Consider the following 27,625-nt stretch of genomic DNA (forward strand, 5'->3'; position numbering starts at 1 on the left):
GTGAACCAATCTTAGGCTCTTCAAAAATATCACGATAATCAGACAAAAATGCCGGAATCTCAGATGGAATAGATGACGAAATGGACACCATAGGAGTGTCCCCATGAGCCCCCCGACATCCCCAGCTTAACACAGACATAGCCTTCCAGTCAAGGACTGGGTTATGAGACTGTAACCATGGTAATCCAAGCACCAAAACATCATGTAAATTGTACAACACAAGGAAGCGAATCACCTCCTGATGGTCTGGAGTCATACGCATAGTCACTTGCGTCCAGAACTGTGGTTTATTACAAGCCAAAGGTGTAGAATCAATACCCTTCAGAGGTATAGGGACTTCCAGAGGCTCTAAATCAAACCCACAGCGCCTGGCAAAGGACCAGTCCATAAGACTCAGAGCGGCGCCAGAGTCCACATAGGCATCCACGGTAATAACTGATAATGAACAAATCAAGGTTACAGACAAAATAAATTTGGACTGTAAAGTGCCAATTGAAATGGACTTGTCAACCTTCCTAGTACGCTTAGAGCATGCTGATATAACATGAGCAGAATCACCACAATAGAAGCATAACCCATTTTTACGCCTATAATTCTGCCGCTCGCTTCTGGACATAACTCTGTCACATTGCATTTTCTCTGGCGTCTCTTCAGAAGATACCGCCAAATGGTGCACGGGTTTGCGCTCCCGCAAACGCCGATCAATCTGAATTGCCATTGTCATGGACTCATTCAGACCTGTAGGCGCAGGGAACCCGACCATTACATCTTTAACGGCATCAGAAAGGCCCTCTCTGAAATTTGCCGCTAAGGCGCACTCATTCCACTGAGTAAGCACAGACCACCTACGAAATTTTTGGCAGTATATCTCCGCTTCATCTTGCCCTTGAGATAGGGCTATCAAAGCTTTTTCAGCTTGAATCTCCAAATTAGGTTCCTCATAAAGCAACCGTAAAGCCAGGAAAAACGCATCCACATTGAGCAACGCAGGATCCCCTGGTGCCAATGAAAATGCCCAATTTTGAGGGTCACCTCGCAGCAAAGAGATTACAATCTTAACCTGCTGGACAGGATCTCCTGAGGAGTGAGGTCTGAGAGAAAGGAATAATTTACAATTATATTTGAAATTCAAAAACCGAGATCTATCTCCGGAAAACACCTCTGGTGTAGGAATTTTAGGTTCAGAAATAGGAGTATGCATAACAAAATCTTGTAAACTTTGAACCTTCGTAGCAAGATTATTTAAACCTGCAGCCAAACTCTGAGGATCCATCTTTAAACAGGTGAGCTCAGAGCCATTCAAGGATTAGAAGGAGAGAAAGGCAAAGGCTGTAATTAGAGCTGAAATACAACTGATCCAACTATGGAGCAAACATAGGAAAAAAAAAAAAAATCTACAGACTTCTTTTTTCTCTCCTTTTTTCTGCCAATAAGTTTAACAAAGGCCGGTCATACTGTCATGGTTCCCAATGGCAAGGGAACGTAAGAAACATATAAGTAACGAACGAGCTCTCGGGTGATGGAAACTCGAGTTGACCGTGAGCTAAATCTACCACACAACTAACAGTAGCCAGGGAGCATACCTACGGCTTCCTATATGCCACGCGCCAGCCGGAGGACTAACTACGCCTGGTAGAGGAAGAAACAGACCTGGCTTACCTCTAGGGAAATACCCCAAAAGATGATAGCAGCCCCCCACATGTAATAACGGTGAATTAAGAGGAAAAGACATACACAGTATGAAAGTAGATTTAGCAAAGAGAGGTCCACTTACTAGATAGCAGAAGGATACAAAAGAGGACTTCACGGTCAACTGAAAACCCTTTCAAAAACCATCCTGAAATTACTTTAAGACTCCTGTGTCAACTCATGACACAGGAGTGGCAATTTCAGCCCGCAAGAGCTTCCAGCTACAGAGAATACAAAAACTGCAAACTGGACTAAAGATACAAAACAAAAGGACAAAGTCCACTTAGCTGATCAGCAGACTAGTAGCAGGAACATGCAACCGAAGGCTCTGGTTACAATGATGACTGGCAAGGAAAAGACTGGAGAGCAAGGCTAAATAGGAAACTCCCAAACACTGATGGAAGCAGGTGAACAGAAGCAGCAAAGTGCAAACAAGTCACCAGTACCACCAGCAACCACCAGGGGAGCCCAAAAAGCGGATACACAACAGGGCTGAAAGCATGTCCCGTAACAATAATTGGGGTACTGGTGTCAGGACTCTTGGACTCGGGGAGTTTGGTGTCCCTGGTAATCCCCAGAAAACAAGTGGGCACCTGCTATATTCACCGGGACGTCAAGGACTACCCCTTGTGTCTATAAAAACAAACTATGGGGCTGAGACCCATGAGATTGGAATGGTTAAGGAGTCAGACCTACTACACCTGTTGACAATAGAGTGTGACTTTAGCTTGTTTGGGACTTATGGAGGAAGGCGGAAGTATCAGGTGACTCAGACAGGAGGCCGTTCCACCATGATGAATTGCTATCACAGTAGGAGGCGGATGAGTTCCACCTGTGTGTCCTTGCTGGTGATGAGGACAAGACTATGACCAAATGCAAGATCTAACCGCAGGGTCGGACTAGGGTGTCTGGGGCCCACCAGGGGAATGGACTGTAGGGGCCCTACAGCTATATGCAAATGTCTGTCATTATAGTGGAGCATCGGCTTTAAAACACCGGCGGCTGCTGCACATCTGCCGTGTGCCCCAATAACTGGGATGTATAATTACGGTAGTTTACATTAATGGGGTTCTTGGTTAAAACAAGTTATCACCGATCCATGGGCTCCACAGGATAGGTGATCGCTTAGGTCCGACCATTAGAAACTGCACCGATCGGAAGAATTGGGAAGTTTCATCCCTGACAGGACACTTTTATCACTATTTTACAGGTGTCTGACCGCAGCTCCATTCATTCTCTTTGGGGCTTCCAGAAAAAAAGTGCAGCCACTGAGGGAATGAATGGATCAGTGATCTAGTCCTGTACAGCAACAGTCGCACTCAAGAAAGAAGTCTTTAGAGTTTTTGTTAGCCAAAAAACGTGGTTCTTTATTGTGAACAAACACCAAAATTAAAGGTATCACCGCAGTGTTTCAAGGTAACGTTTAGACCCACTGGGTCTTTCTCAAACCTTACTGAAAAAAACAAAATATACAAGGTATCACAAAACATGAACACATAACATATTACAAAAAAATTTTTTACAAAAATTTTTTATATACAAATACAGAGTCCCATATATAATGAAAATTGCGTATTGTCGCCATAATAGTGGACAAGGCGACAGTATTGCAAGACCCATCAAGTTATTGAAGAGATATAGTGGTAAGAAACATCAGGATTGTCATTGGGCAATGCGGATGACGCTGCCGCTCTATATAACACCACAATAGCTGTAGCTTTGGAATCTGCTGCCCCACTTATGCAGCGCCCCAGAGTCCTGGTCGTTGCAGTACTGATGCTCCGCCGCTAAGGGGGGCTATGGTACGTCTGATGGCACTGAAGGAGTTCATCTGACCAGGTATCACAGACACCAATACATTTCACAGTCTGGCCTCCAGGGGGAGCTAAGGGTACTATGTATTAGGCCACTCCTCACAATCTGGTAAAACTGGGGGTTAGGCAGGAAGTTAGATGAGAAAGCTGACTGGGTTGGAACCAGGCAACACCTTGTGGCAGAGGGTGTTGTAGGGGAAGATTCAGAGGGGTCCCTGTCAGGGGTGGGATCCTGACAGAGGCCTAGCAACCAGAGAGAACGTTACGGGACCGCGCCTGCACGATATAGCGGCGGTACCCCAAGAAAGGACAAGAAGCGAGGTTTATTGTGCTGAGTGAGAAACGAGATCAACGCAACAAGGAGAATACCAGTAGGAGTCGTGCTGTAAGACGAGGCAACATCCTATTGAGGCGCATAACCGGTGGCCGGAACGCCGAGGAAGTATAGAGCTCCAAGCCAAACTTCAAACCTACGGCAGGACAGTCAGTTATAGGCGGGCTGTCTCACCCAATTGACCTAGGAAGACACAGGGGGGTAACAACAGGAGTGGGGCGTCGCTAGAGTCCCGGAAGAGCTCCGAGCCTCCCCGTCATACGGGTGCGTCCTAACCATAAGATCTGGGGGACGTGGAAGAACATCAGAATCGAGTTGTGAGGGAACACGAGAAACAGACACAACAGTTGTGGGGACTATCCCGTAAGCACAGCAGGGAAGGACCACAACACACAAGCGCTAGAAGGTAGGCACAGATTTCCACCTGCAAAGCGAACTCTGGAGGTGCCATCGGACCGGTCAGGCTTGCACAGCCCGGTTAACCGTATTCCGGATTGAGGCCCCTGAAGCCTTCAGTAAAGAGGTAAAGAGACTGCAACCTGGTGTCCTCGTTATTTACTGCACCGCACTACCACCACCATCCACACCTATTATTGGGCGCCCCTCAGCAGGGTCACGGACCGGGTCTAGCCACCGTGACAACCCCAGAGCAGAGACTCAGGCCCGGTACCGGGTACCCCTCGGCCCTGCGGCAGTGGGGGAGCTACAACTTGGCGTCACGAACAGGATCTACTTAAGCCTGAAGAATCGGGTCATGTGTGCCTTGGAATTGTAATTTATTGTGCTTGGACTGTGACTTATTGCAAAGACTGTGTATTGTCACTTGCCGCCAAAAGTTCCCGCCAAAACCGCCACCATTACAGCGCCACAGGGAGCGCAAGGGGAGAAGGAGGGTGTGCCATGGGAGGAGACTACCGAAGCGGCGCCAAGAGCAGCGACCGCCCCCTCCGACTTTTGCTGCGAGATGACGACCTGCCCGGAAGCAGAGGAGAACCACCCCCTGATTTGCAACGGCGGGAACGAAGTGAAGAGGGAGCTCGACCTTGGAGAAATGGCGGAGCCCGGTGCATGCGTTGCCGCCGAATGCCGGACAGCGATGATGAACAGCAAGTGCCCGAGCAGCAGCGAAGCGATCCCGGCTTGCCCTCACCCACCAGAGGAGGACTCGCGTCCACCGCCGCTGCAGGATCTGAACTCCTTGGAGCCGTCGGCGGAGGAGTCGAGCCTACCTATCCCGACCACGGAACCATGGAGGGCGGAACCACATCCAGAGACCACCTCGGAGGAACCGCAGTCCGGGCTGCGGCCGATTCCAGTGTCCTTGTCAGCGGGACGGATCGACATCGGTGGAATCACATCAGGCGCAGGTATGGAAGACGCACCTGCTCCCCTGACTGATCCTGCTCCCCTGACAGATCCCGCTCCCACGACCGCTCCTCGCCCCAACAATAACTGTTTCCTCTCGGCGGAGCTGGCGGTGCTCACCCCCGACATGATGGGGAAGCTGGTACCTCCACTACCGACCACGATGGGGGAACCCATAGATGTGAGCCCAGAAAGGGTAATCCTCCAGAGGGACACCCCCTGGACCGGGCCAGACGGAGCTCGGGAGGGAGGCCTCACCCTTGCTGTGCTCACTTGGGAACAATATAAACAATGTCTGATCCTACATTGGAAAAACCGAAAAGAGACCGAACAGACTGATCCGCTAACAGTACGACACCCAAGGCCTGCACCCAGCAGGAAAGACGTGGTAAAGCGGGGTACTGTGCTGGCCTTTCACCCAAAGCGGGGCTGGGGCTCCATACAGGAACCGGGACTACCGACTGACGTCTTCATTACCAGTTACAACGTGAAGAATCCCTGCCGCAATCAATATGGTGATCCACTATTGCAAAGGGGGGATCAGGTGACCTACACCAGCCACCGGAGTGCGCAAGGATGGTGCGCTCGGAACGTCCAATGATGTGGGCCAGAGGGAGTGTCACCTGTTGCCCCGACCACGACCGATCCGGACTTGACAGATCTTGTTACTATCTCCACTGTACGCCTTGTTGCGGCTACCGAGCTTGCAGCCAGGGTTAGCCTTCGAATCCAGACACCGGGTGATCTGACTGCACCCGAGAGACCAACCATTGACACTGACACCACATCAGCCGCCGACCAGGGGCCAAAGCCTGAACAGTCAGGAGGTGTCCACTGTCGGCTGATGTCTTGCAACTTACCATGAAGCTCTAGATGCCTTATAGAATGTAAATAGTTAACTGTTTCTACTGTTTTGCTGCTAAAACCCGTCTAGGGTTATTCTTAAAGGGATCCCTTTGTTGACCCGAGATCCCTATTGCTTTTTGTTTGTTTCCCACTTTTGCTCCAGTTATTAAGAGACTGTCGAATCATGGACGGTGAATGATTCACAAACTGATGCTGTAAATAGTTTGCGCCTTCTTAAGGGTGCTCTCTACTGGTTTTACATAAAGAAAGGACTCTTTGCGAAGACACTGGTCGCAGAACCAGCACCGGAGTCCTTACTGCGAACAGACTTGCAGCTTGAGAAGTTGCACTACCTCATAGAGACTTGGTCCCCTCTTAAAGGGGATGTTCACATATTGCACTTATGAACAGTGTTGCCTTAAGATGGTTAAATGGCAATAATGTCTTGAAAGAAAAAGTTAAATGTAGCTAACTAGTTGATTGTAAGAAATATTTAATGATGTTGATAGAAGAATGAGGACAGAAAGTGAACCCGTACGGGGTTAGTCAGTGAGTCCTCCTAGGGGCCATACAGAGATGGCTCAGTAATCTTGAACTGAAAGATGGATGATATGTTCTATACTGTGTATAGTAGTGGAAAGGCAGTAGGCCCGGGCGGAAAGGGGCGGTCCTGTAACAGAAAGGAGAGGCAGCAGGCCTGGAGCAGTTAGGACAGGCGGTCCTGCAGATGTAAAGAAGGAGAATGCAGAAAAGTTAATTAGCCTTATAATGTTTTATAAGAAGGTCTTTAGTGGATTCAGTGAGTACGTCCTTAAAGGCAAAGTTAAATTATTGTTCAAGAAATTTGCACTTAGTAGAATACCCGGTTGGGTAAAAGAAGTTATTTATAGTAAGTTATTCAAAATATTAAACCATGTTTGTTACGTTCAAGTGTCCTCACCTCCCATAAAGGGAAGTACTGTTAAAAAGTTTACTTGTACTTGCATTTTCAAAATTGTATGTCTTTTTGCTGACATGTATTGTTGTTTTCTTCCCAGTCCAGGAGTACTGGATTTAACCGGGGGGGAGTGCAGCGCCCCAGAGTCCTGGTCGTTGCAGTACTGATGCTCCGCCGCTAAGGGGGGCTATGGTACGTCTGATGGCACTGAAGGAGTTCATCTGACCAGGTATCACAGACACCAATACATTTCACAGTCTGGCCTCCAGGGGGAGCTAAGGGTACTATGTATTAGGCCACTCCTCACAATCTGGTAAAACTGGGGGTTAGGCAGGAAGTTAGATGAGAAAGCTGACTGGGTTGGAACCAGGCAACACCTTGTGGCAGAGGGTGTTGTAGGGGAAGATTCAGAGGGGTCCCTGTCAGGGGTGGGATCCTGACAGACGCCTAGCAACCAGAGAGAACGTTACGGGACCGCGCCTGCACGATATAGCGGCGGTACCCCAAGAAAGGACAAGAAGCGAGGTTTATTGTGCTGAGTGAGAAACGAGATCAACGCAACAAGGAGAATACCAGTAGGAGTCGTGCTGTAAGACGAGGCAACATCCTATTGAGGCGCATAACCGGTGGCCGGAACGCCGAGGAAGTATAGAGCTCCAAGCCAAACTTCAAGCCTACGGCAGGACAGTCAGTTATAGGCGGGCTGTCTCACCCAATTGACCTAGGAAGACACAGGGGGGTAACAACAGGAGTGGGGCGACGCTAGAGTCCCGGAAGAGCTCCGAGCCTCCCCGTCATACGGGTGCGTCCTAACCATAAGATCTGGGGGACGTGGAAGAACATCAGAATCGAGTTGTGAGGGAACACGAGAAACAGACACAACAGTTGTGGGGACTATCCCGTAAGCACAGCAGGGAAGGACCACAACACACAAGCGCTAGAAGGTAGGCACAGATTTCCACCTGCAAAGCGAACTCTGGAGGTGCCATCGGACCGGTCAGGCTTGCGCAGCCCGGTTAACCGTATTCCGGATTGAGGACCCTGAAGCCTTCAGTAAAGAGGTAAAGAGACTGCAACCTGGTGTCCTCGTTATTTACTGCACCGCACTACCACCACCATCCACACCTATTATTGGGCGCCCCTCAGCAGGGTCACGGACCGGGTCTAGCCACCGTGACAACCCCAGAGCAGAGACTCAGAGGCCCGGTACCGGGTACCCCTCGGCCCTGCGGCAGTGGGGGCGCTACACTTACACATACAAAAGCTCACAAAATCAACAGACAGCCCTGGCACACCAGCCTGACCAAAGAACTGAGGCGAGCTTCCAGGGCTGCTGAGCGCAGATGGAAAAGATCCCACTCCAACGACCACTTCATCACATTCAAACAGTCCCTCACTACTTTCAAGACCACACTCGCCACAGCTAAACAAACCTACTTCTCATCTCTCATATCCTCCCTGTCTCACAACCCTAAACAGTTATTCAACACTTTCAATTCTCTCCTCCGTCCCCCAGCACCTCCTCCCTCCCCACTTATCTCAGCTGAAGACTTTGCCTCATTTTTCAAGCAGAAGATTGATAGCATCAGAGACAGTTTTGGTCAACAAGCCCCAGAGCCCTGCCTCCCGACTTCCCAGCCCTCCACCTTCAAAACCAACTTCTCCACCATTACAGAAGATCAACTCTCCACTCTACTCTCAAGATCGCATCTCACCACCTGTGCACTTGACCCACTCCCATCCCACCTCATCCCAAACCTCACCACAGTCTTCATCCCAACCCTAACCCATCTCTTCAACCTATCACTAACAACTGGTGTTTTCCCCTCAAGCTTTAAACATGCCTCCATCACACCTATCCTCAAAAAGCCCTCTCTTGACCCATCCTCTGTATCTAGCTATCGCCCTATATCACTTCTCCCTTATGCCTCCAAACTACTGGAACAACACATCTACCTTGAACTGTCCTCCCATCTCTCTTCTTGCTCCCTCTTTGACCGCTTACAATCTGGCTTCCGGTCACACCACTCCACTGAAACTGCCCTAACTAAGGTCACCAACGACCTCTTAACCGCCAAGAGCAAGCGATACTACTCTGTTCTCCTCCTCCTCGACCTGTCGGCTGCCTTTAACACAGTGGACCATTCCCTATTATTACAGACCCTTTCATCCCTTGGCATCACAGACTTGGCCCTATCCTGGATCTCATCATACCTAACAGGCCGGACATTCAGCGTCTCCCACTCACACACCACCTCCTCACCTTGCCCCCTATCTGTCGGAATCCGGCAAGGTTCAGTCCTTGGGCCCCTGCTCTTCTCCATTTACACCTTTGGCCTGGGACAGCTCATAGAATCTCATGGCTTTCAGTATCACCTCTATGCTGATGACACACAGATCTACATCTCTGGACCAGATATCACCTCCCTACTAACCAGAATCCCTCAATGTCTGTCCACTATTTCATCCTTCTTCTCCGCTAGATTTCTGAAACTTAACATGGACAAAACAGAATTCATCATCTTTCCCCCATCTCACGCGACCCCCCCAAACGAACCTATCCATTACAGTAAACGGCTGCCCACTCTCCCCAGTCCCACAAGCTCGCTGCCTCGGGGTAATCCTTGACGCTGATCTCTCCTTCAAACCACATATCCAAGCCCTTTCCACTTCCTGCCGACTTCAACTCAAAAATATTTCACGAATCCGTTCATTCCTCAACAAAGAATCTGCAAAAACCCTATTCCATGCCCTCATCATCTCTCGCCTTGACTACTGCAACCTCCTGCTCTGTGGCCTCCCCTCGAACACTCTCGCACCCCTCCAATCTATCCAATCTATTCTAAACTCTGCTGCCCGACTAATCCACCTGTCCCCCCGCTATTCCCCGGCCTCTCCCCTCTGTCAATCCCTCCACTGGCTCCCCATTGCCCAGAGACTCCAGTACAAAACCCTAACCATGACATACAAAGCTATCCACAACCTGTCTCCTCCATACATCTGTGACCTCGTCTCCCGGTACTTACCTACACGCAACCTCCGATCCTCACAAGATCTCCTTCTGTACTCCCCTCTTATCTCCTCTTCCCACAATCGCATACAAGATTTCTCTCGCATATCACCCCTACTCTGGAACCCTCTACCACAACACATCAGACTCTCGCCTACCATCGAAATCTTCAAAAAGAACCTGAAGACCCACCTCTTCCGACAAGCCTACAACCTGCAGTAACCACCGATCAACCAAACCGCTGCACGACGAGCTCTATCCTCACCTACTGTATTCTCACCCATCCCTTGTAGATTGTGAGCCTTCGTGGGCAGGGTCCTCACTCCTCCTGTACCAGTTATGACTTGTATTGTTTAAGATTATTGTACTTGTTTTTTATTATGTATACCCCTCCTCACATGTAAAGCGCCAAGGAATAAATGGCGCTATAACAATAAATAATAATAATAATAATAATAATAATAATAATAATAATTGGGCGTACCCTGTAATGGCAGATAAATACCTATAGGATATATGCGTAGCAGTGGCTACATAAGCGGAGAGCACCACGGAAGCCATATCATAAGGAGACACACACTATGGTAAAATCGGTCAATATCTTGAATAAATCAGTGTCCTGTATGAGAACAGTGATCCGAAGAGGACAATGTTATGCAAAACCAGTATTAAGCAGACACAATACCCTGATGCGAAGTAGTAACATAAAAGAAAGTATGGAATACCCAGGTGGTGGACACTGATGGAGGCTAGGAACTGACCTTACAATAGTAGATACCGAGAGGAGGGCAAAAATCCCTGGAGAGGTGCAGGAGTCCCGTTAGGGGCTATGGGAAAAAAAGCCACAGCGGTAAATATACTAACAAAGGATGCGAGTCCCAAGCAAGGAGAAAAAGGAGGGCAGGCATAATTACCTGTAACTTGGTAGTAACTGGTGTCTGCGGTGGTGGTGTGTGTGGGACCAAGGAGAGAAGCGCCTTTTTGTACTGGGCGGCAGGAATTGTGGCGTGAGGTGCGCCGGTGCATTGGTGTAGTGGGCAGAGAGTGGTCTGGGATGCTTGGGGCCGGAAAACCAAGTCGCGCATGCGCAATGTGAGCCAAGCTGCGCTGAGAGCTAGGGGCGGTAATCTCAGTGGGAGCCGTCTGCGCAGGCACACTATGTAGCGGTGAGAGTAGACCTAGGGCGCTCAGGGGAAATATTAGTGATGGCTCATACACAGTAACGGGACGCAGAGTGCGGTGACCCCAATGAGGTAGCACCATGTGATAGGGAACTGATAAAGGGGAAAAAAAGCCCTAAAGCTAAATGTGCTGTAAGCGCTGAGGGTCCAGAGTAAAGAAACAGGAGGGATCCTGCTGGGGGCTGACAATATATGACCTAGTGTTCGGGCAGAATAATGTAGAACCAGATAAGAACGTAGGAGAGGAGTAGGTAGCGTTGAGTAATCAGGTTTGAAGAGAAACTAGTTATATTGTGTAATATAGGTTGTGTAGTAAACCCTGAGGAACAGACAGGAAGAACATGGAATAGAAATAAAAAAATGAAAAACTAAATCAATCAATGCAACGAAAATAAAGATAAAGGTAAAAATAAAAATAAAAATGGAAATATATGGAAAATAATGATAAACATAATGATAGAAATAATGATAAAATTGAAAATAAAAAAAATAATAAAAATAAATAATGAACAAAAATGAAAAAATAATAAGAAAAATAAAAGAAAATTGAAGAAAAATAATGAGGAAAATAATGAAAATATGAAAAAAATATATGAGATAAAAATGAAAAAAATAAAAAATAAAGGGTGATGAGGCTGCACAACGTACAATACTCACCCTATGGAGAAGGCAGAGGACTAGTGTGTCTGAAAAGATAAAGTATAGGTTAGTAAAAAGGAAATGGAAGAAAATACATATCCACCACCTGTATGGGTATTACATAGGTTTAGAGTTTAGTTACAATAATGGAAATATGGTTACTTGAATGTAAAGTCCAGTTCTCTGTTGAGGCCTCTTGGGGCCAATGTTTGAAGGGTGTAAATCCAGTAGGCCTCCCTTTCCTTCAATCGTTTGATGTGGTTTCCACCTCTTCGAGGCCGCTCGACTTGTTCGATCACTTGTACTCTCAGTTGCGAGACACTATGGTTCTCACTGATGAAATGGTGGGGAACTGGTAGCCAAGACTTCTTGCAGCGTATGGTGGACTTGTGACTAGCAATTCTGTCACGTAAATGCTGGGTGGTCTCACCCACATAAAGTAATCCACACGGGCATTTTATGAGATACACAACTTAGTTGGTATCACATGTATAGAAGCCTTTGATACTGTAGTATTTGCCCGTGTGGGGGTGGGTGATTCTGTCTCCTTTGATGATATTGGAGCAACAGGCACAGCTGAGGCACGGGAATGTACCTCTACGTTCTGTGCCGAGAAAGGTCTGTTTAGAGACCCTGGAGAAACTCCCTACGTCAGCTCTGACTAGGCTATCCCTGATGTTTTGTGGACGTCGTTTACACATGAGTGCAGGAGTCTGGAAGGCTTCAACGCTAGGGTAGGATTTAGACAAGATGGACCAATGTTTGTGGATAATATTGTAGATTTTTGGCATTACCGGATGATGTGTATGAATGAATGGAACCCTTTCTTTGGTAGGAGCAGTGGGTGGTGTCAATCGAGGTTCAACAGCTCTAGATTTCTCCTTAATAAGGAGTTCATGAGGATATTGTCTATTTTTGAATTTGTTGGCCATCTCATCAAGGCGAGTAGGAATGAGATTAGTATCAGATACTATCCTCCTGATCCGTGTGAACTGGGAGCGAGGTAAGCTATTTTTAGTTGAAGAGGGATGGCAACTGGTGTAGTGCAGTAAGTTATTGGTATCGGTTGAATTTGTGAAGATATCGGTGGAAAGAGTACCCTTATCGTTCTTTATAACCAGGGTGTCAAAAAAGGAAATCTGTGTCATGTGCCAATTTAGTGTAAATTGTAATTCTGGTCTGATGGAATTGAGAACCTCAGTGAAAGATAAAAGGTCCTCGAGAGTCCCTGCCCAAAGACAAAAAATGTCATCTATGAAGCGTAGCCAACATTTGCTGTATTGTTGGAATAGGGCGTTGGTATAGACATATGATCGCTCAAAATTGTCCATGTAGATATTAGCATACGCGGGCGCCATGTTCGATCCCCAAATAGGGAAATAGTTCTCTCTCAGGACAATGGACAGGAGGTCAAGGAATAGTTGGGTGGAGTTATGGCTGAGGTTCGATGATTGGAAGAGCTCAGCAACCGCAGTGATGCCTAGGTTGTGTTCTATGGAGGTATATAAGCTCTTGACATTGAACGTTGCCAGAATACAATCAGAGGATATATTAGTAATCTGACTAATGGAATGGAGGAAGTGGCCAGTGTCCAAAATAAATGATTGGGTTTTCTTGGTTAGTGGTGTTAATATCTTTTCAAGAAAAACGGAGATTGGGGCTAGAATGGAATCTGTCGAGGCCACTATTGGGCGACAGGGGGGATTTGTTAAGGATTTGTGGACTTTTGGCAGGGTGTAAAAAACTGGGGTGACAAGATTCTGATTTACTAAAAAGGTGACAGTTTTAGAGTCAATGGTGTTCAAGGCTGCATATTTGGACAGAGTCTGTTGTATTTTGGACCTAATTGTAAGTACCGGATCATGAGGGATAGGTAAATACGTGGTGGTATCAGACAGTTGGCGAAGGATTTCATTAACGTAGTCAGTATGGTTCTGGACTACAATGGCACCGCCTTTGTCTGTGGGTTTTACAACAATATGTTTATTGTCTTTGAGGGATTTGATTGCTTGTTTCTCAATGGGCGTAATTTTGTTGCATGTAGGTAGAAAGCCCTTTTGGTGTTGGTCTAGAACCCTGCCGATGTCCCTATGTACTAGATCAATAAAGGCCTCAGTGGCGTTGAATGAACGTGGGGGGCAAAAATTGCTTGGGTTTCGTAAACCCAGGTCAGTAATGGATATCTCGGGAGCAGGATTCCCTCCTGATGGAAGGACTCTGTTCCCTCTGGTCTCTTGTTCATGCCCAAAGTACGTCTTCAGACGAATGTTCCTATAGAAATGTTCGAGGTCTTGGGATAATTGAAATTTATCCCATGGAGGGGTAGGGCAGAAGGAAAGCCCCCGTTGGACGATGGCTAGTTCAGACGGGCTGAGTGTGTATGTGGAAATGTTGAGGATGGAGTTGGAGGGTTTACCTGTGATCTGGTCGTCATCCGATCTGCGGCGTTTGCGGGCGGCCCTCCTTGTACGTCTCCTCCTGTATGACGGCCACGTGCCCTGGTTGGTGGTCGTTTCTGAAAAAAATGGTTCGGAGAAAAAGTGCCAGTCGAGCTGTCGCTGTCTGTGCTGTGTGAGCCGGTAAATCTTGGGTTGTAGTTGTAGTTTTGTCGCCAGGAGCCCATATAGGTGGAATCTTTCCATCTGTATACCCGATCTTGGATGTAGTCGTCAGAGTCTCTCTGGAATTTAGATCTTTTCTTGTCCTGTAGGGCTTTACAATGGTCTTCGATGATTTTGTCTGTTTTAGATTTTAAACTTTGCCACTCGGTGTTAGAGAGAATTGAGCCAAGTTGTTCCTCAATGGAAGTAATTTTCTGTGCTGTTTCGGTGATAGCTGTCTGTAAAGTTTCTATGGTGAGTAGTATGATATCCAAAGAGCACTTGTTGAGTATTGACTGGAACTTCTCACAGAATTCTGGTTTATCTGAGAAAAAGGTGGGTCTCAGGTGGCACCGCAAACCCCGCGGTATTCTGCTGAGTTTGTGATATTCCGCCAAGGTGGTTGCGTGTAAATCATATGAGGTTAGACGTTTCCGTTCTCTTTCATAATCTCTGGTCCGTACTTCATGTGCTGGAGTTTTAAGGAAATCCCCTGATGTGGTTATTCTTGATAGTATCCTGGATGCTGTCGTCTCATCAAAAGCGAAGGTGTTGGTCGTCATCGAGGGAGCGGGTGCAATCGTCAACTTAAGATATCGTAGTAAAGAACAAGACGTGCACTCTCACTAATACTGGTGCCGACTGAACATGGAGGGATTCATGTTTTGTGATACCTTGTATATTTTGTTTTTTTCAGTAAAGTTTGAGAAAGACCCAGTGGGTCGAAACGTTACCTTGAAACACTGCAGTGATACCTTTAATTTTGGTGTTTCTTTACAATAAAGAACCACGTTTTTTGGCTAACAAAAACTCTAAAGACTTCTTTCTTGAGTGCGACTGTTGCTGTACAGGACTACACTCTGCAGAATCCCTCCATGTTCAGTCGGCACCAGTATTAGTGAGAGTGCACGTCTTGTTCTTTACTACTGGATCAGTGATCTAGTCGGACATGCCACTCCAGTCTAATGGGGATAAAAAGTTCCACATTTTGCTGAATGGGTCCAAGCAGTCAGACCCCCACCAATCAATACGTTATCACTTATCCTGTGGAGAGGTGATTATTTTTTTCCACAGGAAACCTGTTATGATCCTTAGTGGCTGAGGATCACAGAATGAACTAGCTAAGTTACTGAACATAGAACGAGCTCTAGGGAGGTGGTAACTGGACTGACCGCAAAACCTGATCCTAACAAACACACTAAAGGTAGCCGGTGAACGTGCCTAAATTCCTGGACGTCTCGACGCAGCCTGAGAAACTTGCTACCCCTATAGAGAAAGTAAGACCTCACTTGCCTCAGAGAAATGACCCCAAAGATATAGGAAGCCCCCAACAAATAATAACGGTGAGGTAAGGGGAAAATACAAAACGTAGAAATGAAAACAGATTCAGCAAATGAGGCCCACTAATACTAGATAGCAGAAGACAGGCAGGGAACTGTGCGGTCAGTAACAAAACCCTATACAAAATATCCACGCTGAGAATACAAGAACCCCCACACCAACTAACGGTGTGAGGGGAGAAACTCAGCCCCCTAGAGCTACCAGCAAGCAAGGAAATCACATATTAGCAAGCTGGACAAGGACAAATAAATAACCAAAAAACATATTGAACACTGATGAGCAAAAAATAACCAAACAGAAACTTAGCTTCTCTTGGCGAGACTGATAACGAAGGGATTCAGGAGAGATCAAAATAGCACTGAATACATCGACAGCAGGCAACCACTGAAAGTCCAGGTGAGCTAAATAGGAAACCAGCAACAGATAACGAGACAGCTGAACCAGCCTCAGACCTGCAGAATGACACAAAGAGCCACCAGAGGGAGCCCAAAGACAGCACTCACACAGTACCACTTGTGACCACAAGAGGGAGCCCAAAAACAGAGTTCACAACAGTACCCCCCCCTTGAGGAGGGGTCACCGAACCCTCATCAAAACCCCCAGGGCGATCAGGGTGTGCCACATGGAAGGCACGAACCAAATCGGCCGCATGAACATCAGAGGCGACAACCCAGGAATTATCCTCCTGACCATAGCCCTTCCACTTAACCAAATACTGAAGCCTCCATCTAGAAACACGAGAATCCAAGATCTTCTCCACCACGTACTCCAATTCGCCCTCAACCAGCACCGGGGCAGGGGGCTCAACAGAAGGAACCACAGGCACCACATACCTCCGCAACAAAGACCTATGGAACACGTTATGAATGGCAAACGACGCTGGGAGGTCCAAACGAAATGACACCGGGTTAAGGATTTCCAAAATCTTATATGGACCGATGAAGCGAGGCTTGAATTTACGAGAGGAGACCTTCATAGGAACATACCGAGAAGACAGCCATACCAAATCCCCAACACGAAGTCGGGGACCCACACCGCGATGGCGGTTGGCAAAGCGCTGAGCCTTCTCCTGTGACAACTTCAAATTGTCCACCACATGGTTCCAAATCTGCTGCAACCTATCCACCACAGAATCCACCCCAGGACAGTCAGAAGGCTCGACCTGACCCGAGGAGAAACGAGGATGAAAACCAGAATTGCAGAAAAAAGGCGAAACCAAAGTAGCAGAACTAGCCCGATTATTAAGGGCAAACTCGGCCAATGGCAAGAAAGTCACCCAATCATCCTGATCAGCAGAAACAAAACATCTTAAATAAGTTTCCAAGGTCTGATTAGTTCGCTCGGTTTGGCCATTCGTCTGAGGATGGAAGGCCGACGAAAAAGACAAATCAATGCTCATCTTAGCACAAAAAATCCGCCAAAATCTGGACACAAACTGGGATCCTCTGTCAGACACAATATTTTCAGGGATGCCATGCAAGCGAACCACATTCTGAAAAAATAGAGGAACCAAATTGGAGGAGGAAGGCAACTTAGGCAAGGGCACCAAATGGACCATTTTAGAAAAACGATCACACACCACCCAGATGACAGACATTCTCTGAGAGACTGGAAGATCCGAAATAAAATCCATGGAAATGTGCGTCCAAGGCCTCTTCGGGACAGGCAAAGGCAAAAGCAAACCGCTGGCACGAGAACAGCAAGGCTTAGCCCGAGCACAAATCCCACAGGACTGCACAAAGGAACGCACATCCCGCGACAAGGAAGGCCACCAGAAGGACCTAGCCACCAAATCTCTGGTACCAAAAATCCCAGGATGGCCTGCCAACACCGAAGAATGAACCTCGGAAATAACTCTGCTGGTCCATCTATCTGGGACAAACAGTCTCTCTGGTGGGCAACGGTCAGGTCTATCCGCCTGAAATTTCTGCAGCACTCGTCGCAAATCTGGGGAAATGGCAGACAAAATCACTCCCTCTCTGAGGATACCAGCCGGCTCTGAAACTCCCGGAGAGTCAGGCACAAAACTCCTAGAAAGAGCATCAGCCTTCACGTTCTTCGAACCAGGCAGGTACGAGACCACGAAATCGAAACGGGAGAAAAAGAACGACCAACGAGCCTGTCTAGGATTCAGCCGCTTGGCAGACTCGAGATAAATCAGATTTTTGTGATCAGTCAAGACCACCACACGATGCTTAGCTCCCTCGAGCCAATGTCGCCACTCCTCAAATGCCCACTTCATAGCCTACTCCCGATTACCAACATCATAATTCCGCTCGGCAGGCGAAAACTTTCTTGAAAAGAAAGCACAAGGTTTCATCACAGAGCAATCAGAGCTTCTCTGCGACAAAACAGCCCCTGCTCCAATCTCAGAAGCATCAACCTCGACCTGAAAAGGAAGAGAGACATCAGGCTGACACAAAACTGGAGCCGAAGAAAACCGGCGCTTCAGCTCCCGAAAGGCTTCCACGGCCGCAGGAGACCAATTAGTCACATCAGAACCCTTCTTGGTCAAATCCGTCAAGGGTTTAACCACGCCAGAAAAATTAGCAATGAAGCGACGGTAAAAATTAGCAAAACCCAAGAACTTCTGAAGACTCTTAACAGATGTAGGCTGAGTCCAGTCATGAATAGCCTGGACCTTGACTGGGTCCATCTCAATAGTAGAAGGAGAAAAAATAAAACCCAAAAAGGAAACCTTCTGTACTCCGAAGAGACATTTTGAGCACTTCACAAATAAGGCATTAGCACGCAGGACCTGAAATACCATCCTGACCTGCTTCACATGGGACTCCCAGTCCTCAGAAAAGACCAAAATGTCATCCAGATACACAATCATAAATTTATCCAGATATTCTCGGAAGATGTCATGCATGAAGGACTGGAACACAGAAGGAGCATTAGAGAGTCCAAAAGGCATCACCAAGTACTCAAAATGGCCTTCTGGCGTATTAAATGCTGTTTTCCATTCATCCCCCTGCTTAATACGCACAAGGTTATACGCACCACGAAGATCTATCTTGGTGAACCAACTGGACCCCTTAATCCGAGCAAACAGATCAGATAATAATGGCAAAGGATACTGAAATTTGACCGTGATTTTATTTAGAAGACGATAATCTATACAAGGTCTCAGAGAACCATCCTTCTTGGCCACAAAAAAGAATCCTGCACCAAGAGGGGAGGAGGACGGGCGAATATGTCCCTTCTCTAAAGACTCCTTTATATAACTCCGCATCGCGGCATGTTCTGGTACAGACAAATTAAAAAGTCGTCCCTTAGGGAACTTACTACCAGGAATCAAATTTATAGCACAATCACAATCCCTGTGAGGAGGCAGGGCACCGGATCTGGGCTCATCAAATACATCCTGGTAGTCCGACAAAAACTCAGGGACCTCAGAAGGAGTGGAAGAAGCAATTGACACCAAAGGAGCATCGCCATAAATCCCCTGGCAACCCCAACTTGAAACAGACATAGCTTTCCAATCCAAAACTGGATTATGAGCCTGCAGCCATGGCAGACCCAAAACAACAACATCATGCAAATTATGCAGCACAAGAAAGCGAATCACCTCCTGATGTACAGGAGTCATGCACATGGTCACTTGAGTCCAATACTGAGGCTTATTCTCAGCCAATGGTGTAGCATCAATTCCCCTCAGTGGAATAGGGAATTCCAAAGGCTCCAGGACCAAACCACAGCGCCTGGCAAATGACAAATCCATCAGGTTCAGGGCAGCACCTGAATCCACAAAAGCCATAACCGAATAGGAAGACAAAGAACAAATTAAAGTAACAGACAAAATGAATTTAGGCTGTATAGTACCAACGGTAACAGATTTAGCAATTTTTTTTACGCACTTAGAGCATGCTGAGATAACATGAGTTGAATCACCACAGTAAAAGCACAACCCATTTTGACGTCTATGATCTTGCCGCTCAATTCTGGTCAGAATTCGGTCACATTGCATAGACTCAGGTCTCTGTTCAGAAAACACCGCCAGATGGTGCGCAGATTTGCGCTCCCGCAAACGCCGATCAATCTGAATGGCCAAAGCCATTGAGTCATTCAGACTTGCAGGCGTGGGGAACCCCACCATAACATTCTTAATGGCTTCAGAAAGACCTTCTCTGAAATTTGCAGCCAGGGCACACTCATTCCATTGAGTAAGCACCGACCATTTCCGAAATTTTTGACAATGCACCTCAGCTTCATCCTGGCCCTGAGAGAGAGCCAGCAAGGCCTTTTCTGCCTGGTTCTCAAGATTAGGTTCCTCATAAAGCAATCCAAGCGCCAGAAAAAACGCATCCACATTCAGCAATGCAGGATCTCCTGGCGCCAGGGAGAAAGCCCAATCTTGAGGGTCGCCACGTAACAGGAAGATAACAATTCTAACTTGCTGAGCGGAATCACCAGAGGAACGAGGTCTCAAAGAAAGAAATAATTTACAATTATTCTTAAAATTCAGAAACCTGGATCTATCTCCAGAAAACAACTCAGGAATAGGTACTTTTGTCTCAGACATAGGACTGTGAACAACAAAATCCTGAATGCTTTGCACCCTTGCAGTAAGATGATCCACACTAGAAGTCAGACTCTGAATATCCATGTCTGCAGCTGAACTCAACGCCACCCAGAGATTAATTGGATGAGAGAAGCTGGACAGACTGCAGCAAAGGGAGAGGGGAAAAAAAAAAATTGTACTCAGGACTTCTCTTATCCCACTTCTGCGATGCATTAAACACTTTTTTGGCCTGCTGTACTGTTATGATCCTTAGTGGCTGAGGATCACAGAATGAACTAGCTAAGTTACTGAACATAGAACGAGCTCTAGGGAGGTGGTAACTGGACTGACCGCAAAACCTGATCCTAACAAACACACTAAAGATAGCCGGTGAACGTGCCTAAATTCCTGGACGTCTCGACGCAGCCTGAGAAACTTGCTACCCCTATAGAGAAAGTAAGACCTCACTTGCCTCAGAGAAATGACCCCAAAGATATAGGAAGCCCCCAACAAATAATAACGGTGAGGTAAGGGGAAAATACAAAACGTAGAAATGAAAACAGATTCAGCAAATGAGGCCCACTAATACTAGATAGCAGAAGACAGGCAGGGAACTGTGCGGTCAGTAACAAAACCCTATACAAAATATCCACGCTGAGAATACAAGAACCCCCACACCAACTAACGGTGTGAGGGGAGAAACTCAGCCCCCTAGAGCTACCAGCAAGCAAGGAAATCACATATTAGCAAGCTGGACAAGGACAAATAAATAACCAAGAAACATATTGAACACTGATGAGCAAAAAATAACCAAACAGAAACTTAGCTTCTCTTGGCGATACTGATAATGAAGGGATTCAGGAGAGATCAAAATAGCACTGAATACATCGACAGCAGGCAACCACTGAAAGTCCAGGTGAGCTAAATAGGAAACCAGCAACAGATAACGAGACAGCTGAACCAGCCTCAGACCTGCAGAATGACACAAAGAGCCACCAGAGGGAGCCCAAAGACAGCACTCACACAGTACCACTTGTGACCACAAGAGGGAGCCCAAAAACAGAGTTCACAACAGAAACCCCCTGTAAGTGCATCTCCGCCGCTGTGTACAAAGCATTAAAACTCTTATGGAAATAAAGAATCTTCTCCTAATTAATATCAGAGAGAACAAATGACCGCCATACACAACACAATCCACTCTACCAAGACCAATATTAACACATACAGGAAGAAATACCACCACACAATGACCAGACCACATAGTGACCAAACAATACTACATATAAGGGACAAACACCGCTGTGACGGGGTGTACGGCAGAGCAGGAAGGGACAACAGGCCAAGGGATGATTCCACAGATTTATTATCAAGAACGCTGGAACAACACATGCAGGTAGATCTACAGAGTCCACAATTAGTCCAACGGAACAGGTTTGGGGGCACCTCCCGATAATCCTTGTGCCAGCTAACAAAGCAATAGTCCACACGAGTCCAAGGGATCCCAAAACAATCTCACGAATGACGAGATATGTCCTCAGCTCAAGTCTCGCCCCGTTCGCTTCCACAGTCACAGATGGACGTGGGGTCTTGCCTCAGCTAAGAATCCCCACTCCTTCTCCTTTTAGGATCAACTCACATCTGATCTCAAAATAAGAATGGATTGTCTGAGCTCCTGGGATCCGCCCATGAAGGGGGGTAGGGGTCACACCTTCTATTCAATGGTTGGGTCCATCAGAAGATTCTACACTGGTTGGCTCCGCTTAGTCTAGGTAGTATGTACATTTGACTAGCCACCTGCTGTGAGGAAGAATGGTTATTCCTTCACTAGTTGACAAAGCTTAATTACATTATAGCTTAGGGCTGCAAGTATTGGGGGAAGGAGACATTGTTACAGGTAAACTCCCAGCACAAGAAAATACATAAATTACAGCTAATAGAAACCAGAGAACAGTTACATACATCAAATGGCATATTATTCAAATACAGGACAGGGTAAAAGTACATATCATGACAATCCCTTCCCCTCCCAATTTGTGTACGTACTAGGGACCTCTACAGGTCGCTGGTTAAGTACACACAGGCAGAGCGTAACTTACATGTGGCTTCATGCAGCCACGAATTGGCATCGTAGCTCTCCCACATCATTGCCCAGGAGAACATCTGCAGGCAGACCACCCATCACCCCAACCACACATCACCTGACCCCAAAACCAAAGTTCAGATCCACAGTGGCTGTGGGAATAGTCCTCCATTGCCCACCAGCCAGTCTAATGACAATCCCAGGTCCTCTATGAACTGCCTCAGGCCGAACCACTCGGGGATCAGCCAGTGTGAGGAAAGCCCCCGAGTCACAAAATCCAATAAGTCTCTGTCCATCCAGCACGACCTCCTGCAAGTGCTTACCTCGATGAGCAGAAGTCGTCATAGCTGCAGGTCGCACACCATAAATTCCTAGTGGTGCAACATGGGTGGGTGAGGCACTAGGCCAGTCCTCACATAGTGGTGACACGTCTTCCTCCATGGCACTTGGCTGTACATAATTAATAATACAACTGGGTACAGGATCAATCCTCATTTGAACAGCTGGGCAGGAGGCTTGCAGATGCCCCGGCTGCCCACATCGATAGCATCTGTGCTGGGTCTCACTCCATCCAAGGCGTCCTCTTGGGCGAGAGGTAAGGGAACCTGGAGGCTGGCTCCCAACTGAAGGTGCTGTAGGGGTGTGAGGATGACTCCACCATGGGCTAGCTGGGCATGAGGCCTGCAGATGCCCCAGATGCCCACAACCATAACACCTGCGCTCTGCTAATTCCTCTCCTCGTCGTATTCCAGAAAATGCAGTAGAAGCAACTGGAGGCACATTTACACGGGTATCAGCATGAGGTGGTGGCTTAGAGGAACAGGGAACAATGGGGACAGAAGAACTGGGGGCCACCGATGTTGTGGAGCTGGTAGGCCTCTCTCCATCCTCCAACAGAACCCTCCACTGAGGCTTGATGGTGAGAGCCTCATCAGCGAGAGATGCAGCTTCTTCCACTGTCGCTGGTCTCCTCTCACGCACCCATTCCTGGATCTCAGCAGGGCACTTGAAGTAAAACTGCTCTTTTAGGATAACCTGAAGGAAGGTCTCCCAGGTTAAGGCCTCCTCTGCCTCCAGCCAGCGATGACATATTTGTTTGAGTCTATGAGCATATATCTTAAAAGACACTTCCCCATCACAGACTAAAGTACGGAACTGAGTCCTGTAAGTGTCTGGCATCACAGCATAATGTTCTAGAATAGTCTGTCTAATCTCCACATACTCATGGTTCCCCCGAGGGTCCATAGCTCTATAGGCTTCAGCAGCTCCACCCTCTAAGAGCCCCACCAGATGTCGGACTCGCTTCCTTTCCGGGACTTCCATTAATCAACACTGATGCTCAAAGTCCTTGAAGAAGCCCTCAGTGTCGCCTGCAGCCTCATTAAAGGGCTTGAAGTCTCTGCAGGACACTCTGGGGAGTTCCCTCATGGTGGGTGCTGGGGTTACAGTCTGTCTGGAGCTTCTAGCTGCTTCCAAAGCGATCTGCCTCTCCAGCAATGCCATCTCCTGAGCTCTGTCCTCGGCTCTGTGAATGGCCTCCCTCTCCCTCTCCTCGGCTCTGTGAATGGCCTCCCTCTCCTGAGCTCTGTGAATGGCCTCTCTCTTATCATCTATGGTGGCTTCCTTTCCCAGCAATGCCAACTCCTCCTCGTACCACACAACCCACTGACTTTTTTGGGTATTTACCTCCGGCTGCAGTCTTTCCTCCATTTGCTGCGAGGATCCTTCCTCAGTGTCATCTTGCAGGCGAACTCCTTCCAAAGCCTCAATTAGCTGCTCCTTGGAGAGTCCTTCAAAACGGACTCCTACTTCACGGGCCTTTGATTGTAGGCTCCCCAAAGTCCAGTTCTTGTACTCTGCGGTGCTGGTTCCCGATGTTGGGCCATTGTCCTCCATTCCTTCTGCTCTGATCCTGCTGCTTGCCACCAGTTTGTGACGGGGTGTACGGCAGAGCAGGAAGGGACAACAGGCCAAGGGATGATTCCACAGATTTTTTATCAAGAACGCTGGAACAACACATGCAGGTAGATCTACAGAGTCCACAATTAGTCCAACGTAACAGGTTCGGGGGCAGCTCCCGATAATCATTGTGCCAGCTAACAAAGCAATAGTCCACACGAGTCCAAGGGATCCCAAAACAATCTCACGAATGACGAGATATGTCCTCAGCTCAAGTCTCGCCCCGTTCGCTTCCACAGTCACAGATGGACGTGGGGTCTTGCCTCAGCTAAGAATCCCCACTCCTTCTCCTTTTAGGATCAACTCACATCTGATCTCAAAATAAGAATGGATTGTCTGAGCTCCTGGGATCCGCCCATGAAGGGGGGTAGGGGTCACACCTTCTATTCAATGGTTGGGTGCATCAGAAGATTCTACACTGGTTGGCTCCGCTTAGTCTAGGTAGTATGTACATTTGACTAGCCACCTGCTGTGAGGAAGAATGGCTATTCCTTCACTAGTTGACAAAACTTAATTACATTATAGCGTAGGGCTGCAAGTATTGGGGGAAGGAGACATTGTTACAGGTAAACTCCCAGCACAAGAAAATACATAAATTACAGCTAATAGAAACCAGAGAACAGTTACATACATCAAATGGCATATTATTCAAATACAGGACAGGGTAAAAGTACATATCATGACAACCGCCACACCATGAACAGATCACATATTACCACCACACAGTGACCGAATAATATGACATATTAGGGCAGCTCGGTTCATAGGTTAGCACTGCAGCCTTGCAGCGCTGGGGTCCTGGGTTCAAATCCCACCAAGGACAACATCTGCAATGAGTTTGTATGTTCTCCCCGTGTTTGCGTGAGTTTCCTCTGGGTACTCTGGTTTCCTCCCACATTGAGAAAGACATACTGCTAGGGAATCTAGATTGTGAGCCCCATCGGGGACAGTGGCAATAATGTCTGTAAAGCGCTGTAAAATTAATAGTGCTATATAAATGACTACAAATAAATAAAAATAAATATTACCAGCATATAGGGACCACATGATACCACATACAAGGAGAAATACTGCCACGCCGTGACCAGACCACAAATTACCAACACATAGTGCCCGAATACTACAATATTGATTATGAATACAAACCACAATACTAACAACACTGTTATTACCACCAGTGACAATGTACACAGTACCTCTGTATATAGTGTCAGTGTACAGGTAATACAGTGATCACCAGTGACATTATACACAGGAGCTCTGTATATATTGTATAGTGTACGGGTAATACAGTGATCACCAGTGACATTATACACAGGAGCTCTGTATATAGTGTCAGTGTACAGGTAATACAGTGACCACCAGTGACATTGCACTTAGGAGCTCTGTATATAGTGTCAGTGTACACATAATACAGTGATCACCAGTGACATTATAAAAAGGAGCTCTGTACACAGTGTATAGTGTAAGTGTACAAGCAACACACTGACTCACCGGTGACATCTGTAGTTGAGGTCTTTTTTCTTCATCCAGTGCAGACCGCCATTACTTCTTCCAGCAAAGAATCGTCTCTGCAGAAAATAACACAGTTAGCTATAGCTGATCGCTTCCAGAGCACATTCCCCACTATTTTCCTCAACTTCTATACTATGTCAGATGAAGAAAAAAAAGACATAGTGCCACCCTGCTCAGTAGCAGGACCCTTTTGTTCTCCCCATGGAAGACAGCAAGATCAAAAGTAAATTACAGCAGTAATAATGTCCCCTGATTGGCTCTTACAGCAATTATGTCCCCATTTGCCACCATAAACCAATAATGTATGTTCCTCATCCTGACCTCAATACAGTAATTATGTCACCCCTTTATTTAATAAGGTGCCAGATCCTTGGTCCCTTTATTTAATGTCTCCATCTTGGACCCCAATGTCCACCTTAATAAGGTCCCTATCCTGGGCCCCTTCCAGTAATAATGTCCTCATCCTGGGCCCCTTTATTTAATGTACCCTCCCTGGGCCCCTATGTCCGTCCCTATGGCCACTACCTTGCCCAACTACAGAGGGGGGGATTCTTCTCACCCTCTTGCGCTCCCCAGCATCCTCTATTCGGCGTGGTCGGTACAATGGCTGCCGACTGCAGCTGTGACAGGGCGCTCTGCTCTGTGACAGGCCGCGCGCTGACGTCACATAGCAGTAACATTGAAAGGCCGCCGGCCTATCAAAGGTTGCAGGAGTCATTTAACAACATTTTTGACTAATAGGCTGTGAACCAGACACTATGCAGTACCATTGTGTGAACAACGCCCTATGTGGGCCTTTACTGTGCACTTGTATACTGGGCAGTCACCCCCTCCAAGAGTGGGTATGTGGTGAGTGGCTGTTGATCTGGTATTTTGCACCTGTGTTGCAAACATCTTGCTTTATGGGCTGGCTGCACCCTGCAGTGCATTTGTTCCAAGATCTGGGCAGGTAAGTGTTGCTGCCTTTTTTTTTTTCTGCTGTTGAAAATTGAATTTTTGTAGACCTTGAGTATTTAGTGGCTTTGCTATTTAGTCATTTAACAAAACTGCTATGTGACTTCAACACATGGCCTGTCACAGAGCAGAGCGCCCTGTCACAGTAGCAGCTTGTATTCATCTTGATGTGCGTTGTCACCAGGGTCGGCTCCAGGTTTTCATGGACCCCTTTAACACATGCCACGATTCCTGATGCACAGATAAAAAAACAGAAATAGTACAAAATATAGGCACCACACAGTGCGCCATACAGTATTACGGGCACCTCATAGTCCTCCATACAGTATTATGGTCAACCACATAGTCCTCCATACAGTATTATGGGCACCTCATAGTCCGCCATACAGTATTATGGTCAACACATAGTGCTCCATACAGTACTACGGGCACCTCATAGTCCTCCATACAGTATTATGGGCAACCACATAGTCCTCCATACAGTATTATTGGCCCCATATAATGCTCCTCCATACAGTATTATTGGCCCCATATAATGCTCCTCCACACAGTATTATTGGCCCCATATAATGCTCCTCCATACACTATTATGGGCACCTCATAGTCCTCCATATAGTATTATGGGCCCCATGTGATGCTCCTCCATACAGCACATCATGGGCCCCCTGCTCCTACATACAGTATTGTGGGCCCCGTGCTTCTCCACACAGTATTATGCCCCCCAGCTCCTCCACACAGTATTATGGGACCCCCGCTCCCCCACACAGTATTACGCCCCCCCAGCTCCTCCACACAGTATTATGCCTCAGCTCCTCCATACAGTATTATGGGCTCCCCGCTCCCCCACACAGTAT

At 47.3% G+C, this 27,625-nt stretch overlaps 1 long non-coding RNA gene across 1 annotated transcript in view; it reads right to left on the bottom strand.

Moving 5' to 3' along the window:
• Window positions 1-10,979, bottom strand: part of LOC143809519 (uncharacterized) — a 96,470-nt gene extending 85,491 nt beyond the window's left edge. Inside the window, exons 1-2 of the long non-coding RNA XR_013222313.1 lie at window positions 10,910-10,979; window positions 10,757-10,822 (exon numbers count right to left, since the gene is read on the bottom strand). This is a non-coding gene — a long non-coding RNA (uncharacterized LOC143809519). The remainder of the gene's footprint in view (window positions 1-10,756; window positions 10,823-10,909) is intronic.
• Window positions 10,980-27,625: the final 16,646 nt, after the last annotated feature.

This window comes from Ranitomeya variabilis, chromosome 2 (genome assembly GCF_051348905.1).
Source record: "Ranitomeya variabilis isolate aRanVar5 chromosome 2, aRanVar5.hap1, whole genome shotgun sequence".
In the NCBI taxonomy this organism is placed as follows: Eukaryota; Metazoa; Chordata; class Amphibia; order Anura; family Dendrobatidae; genus Ranitomeya; species Ranitomeya variabilis.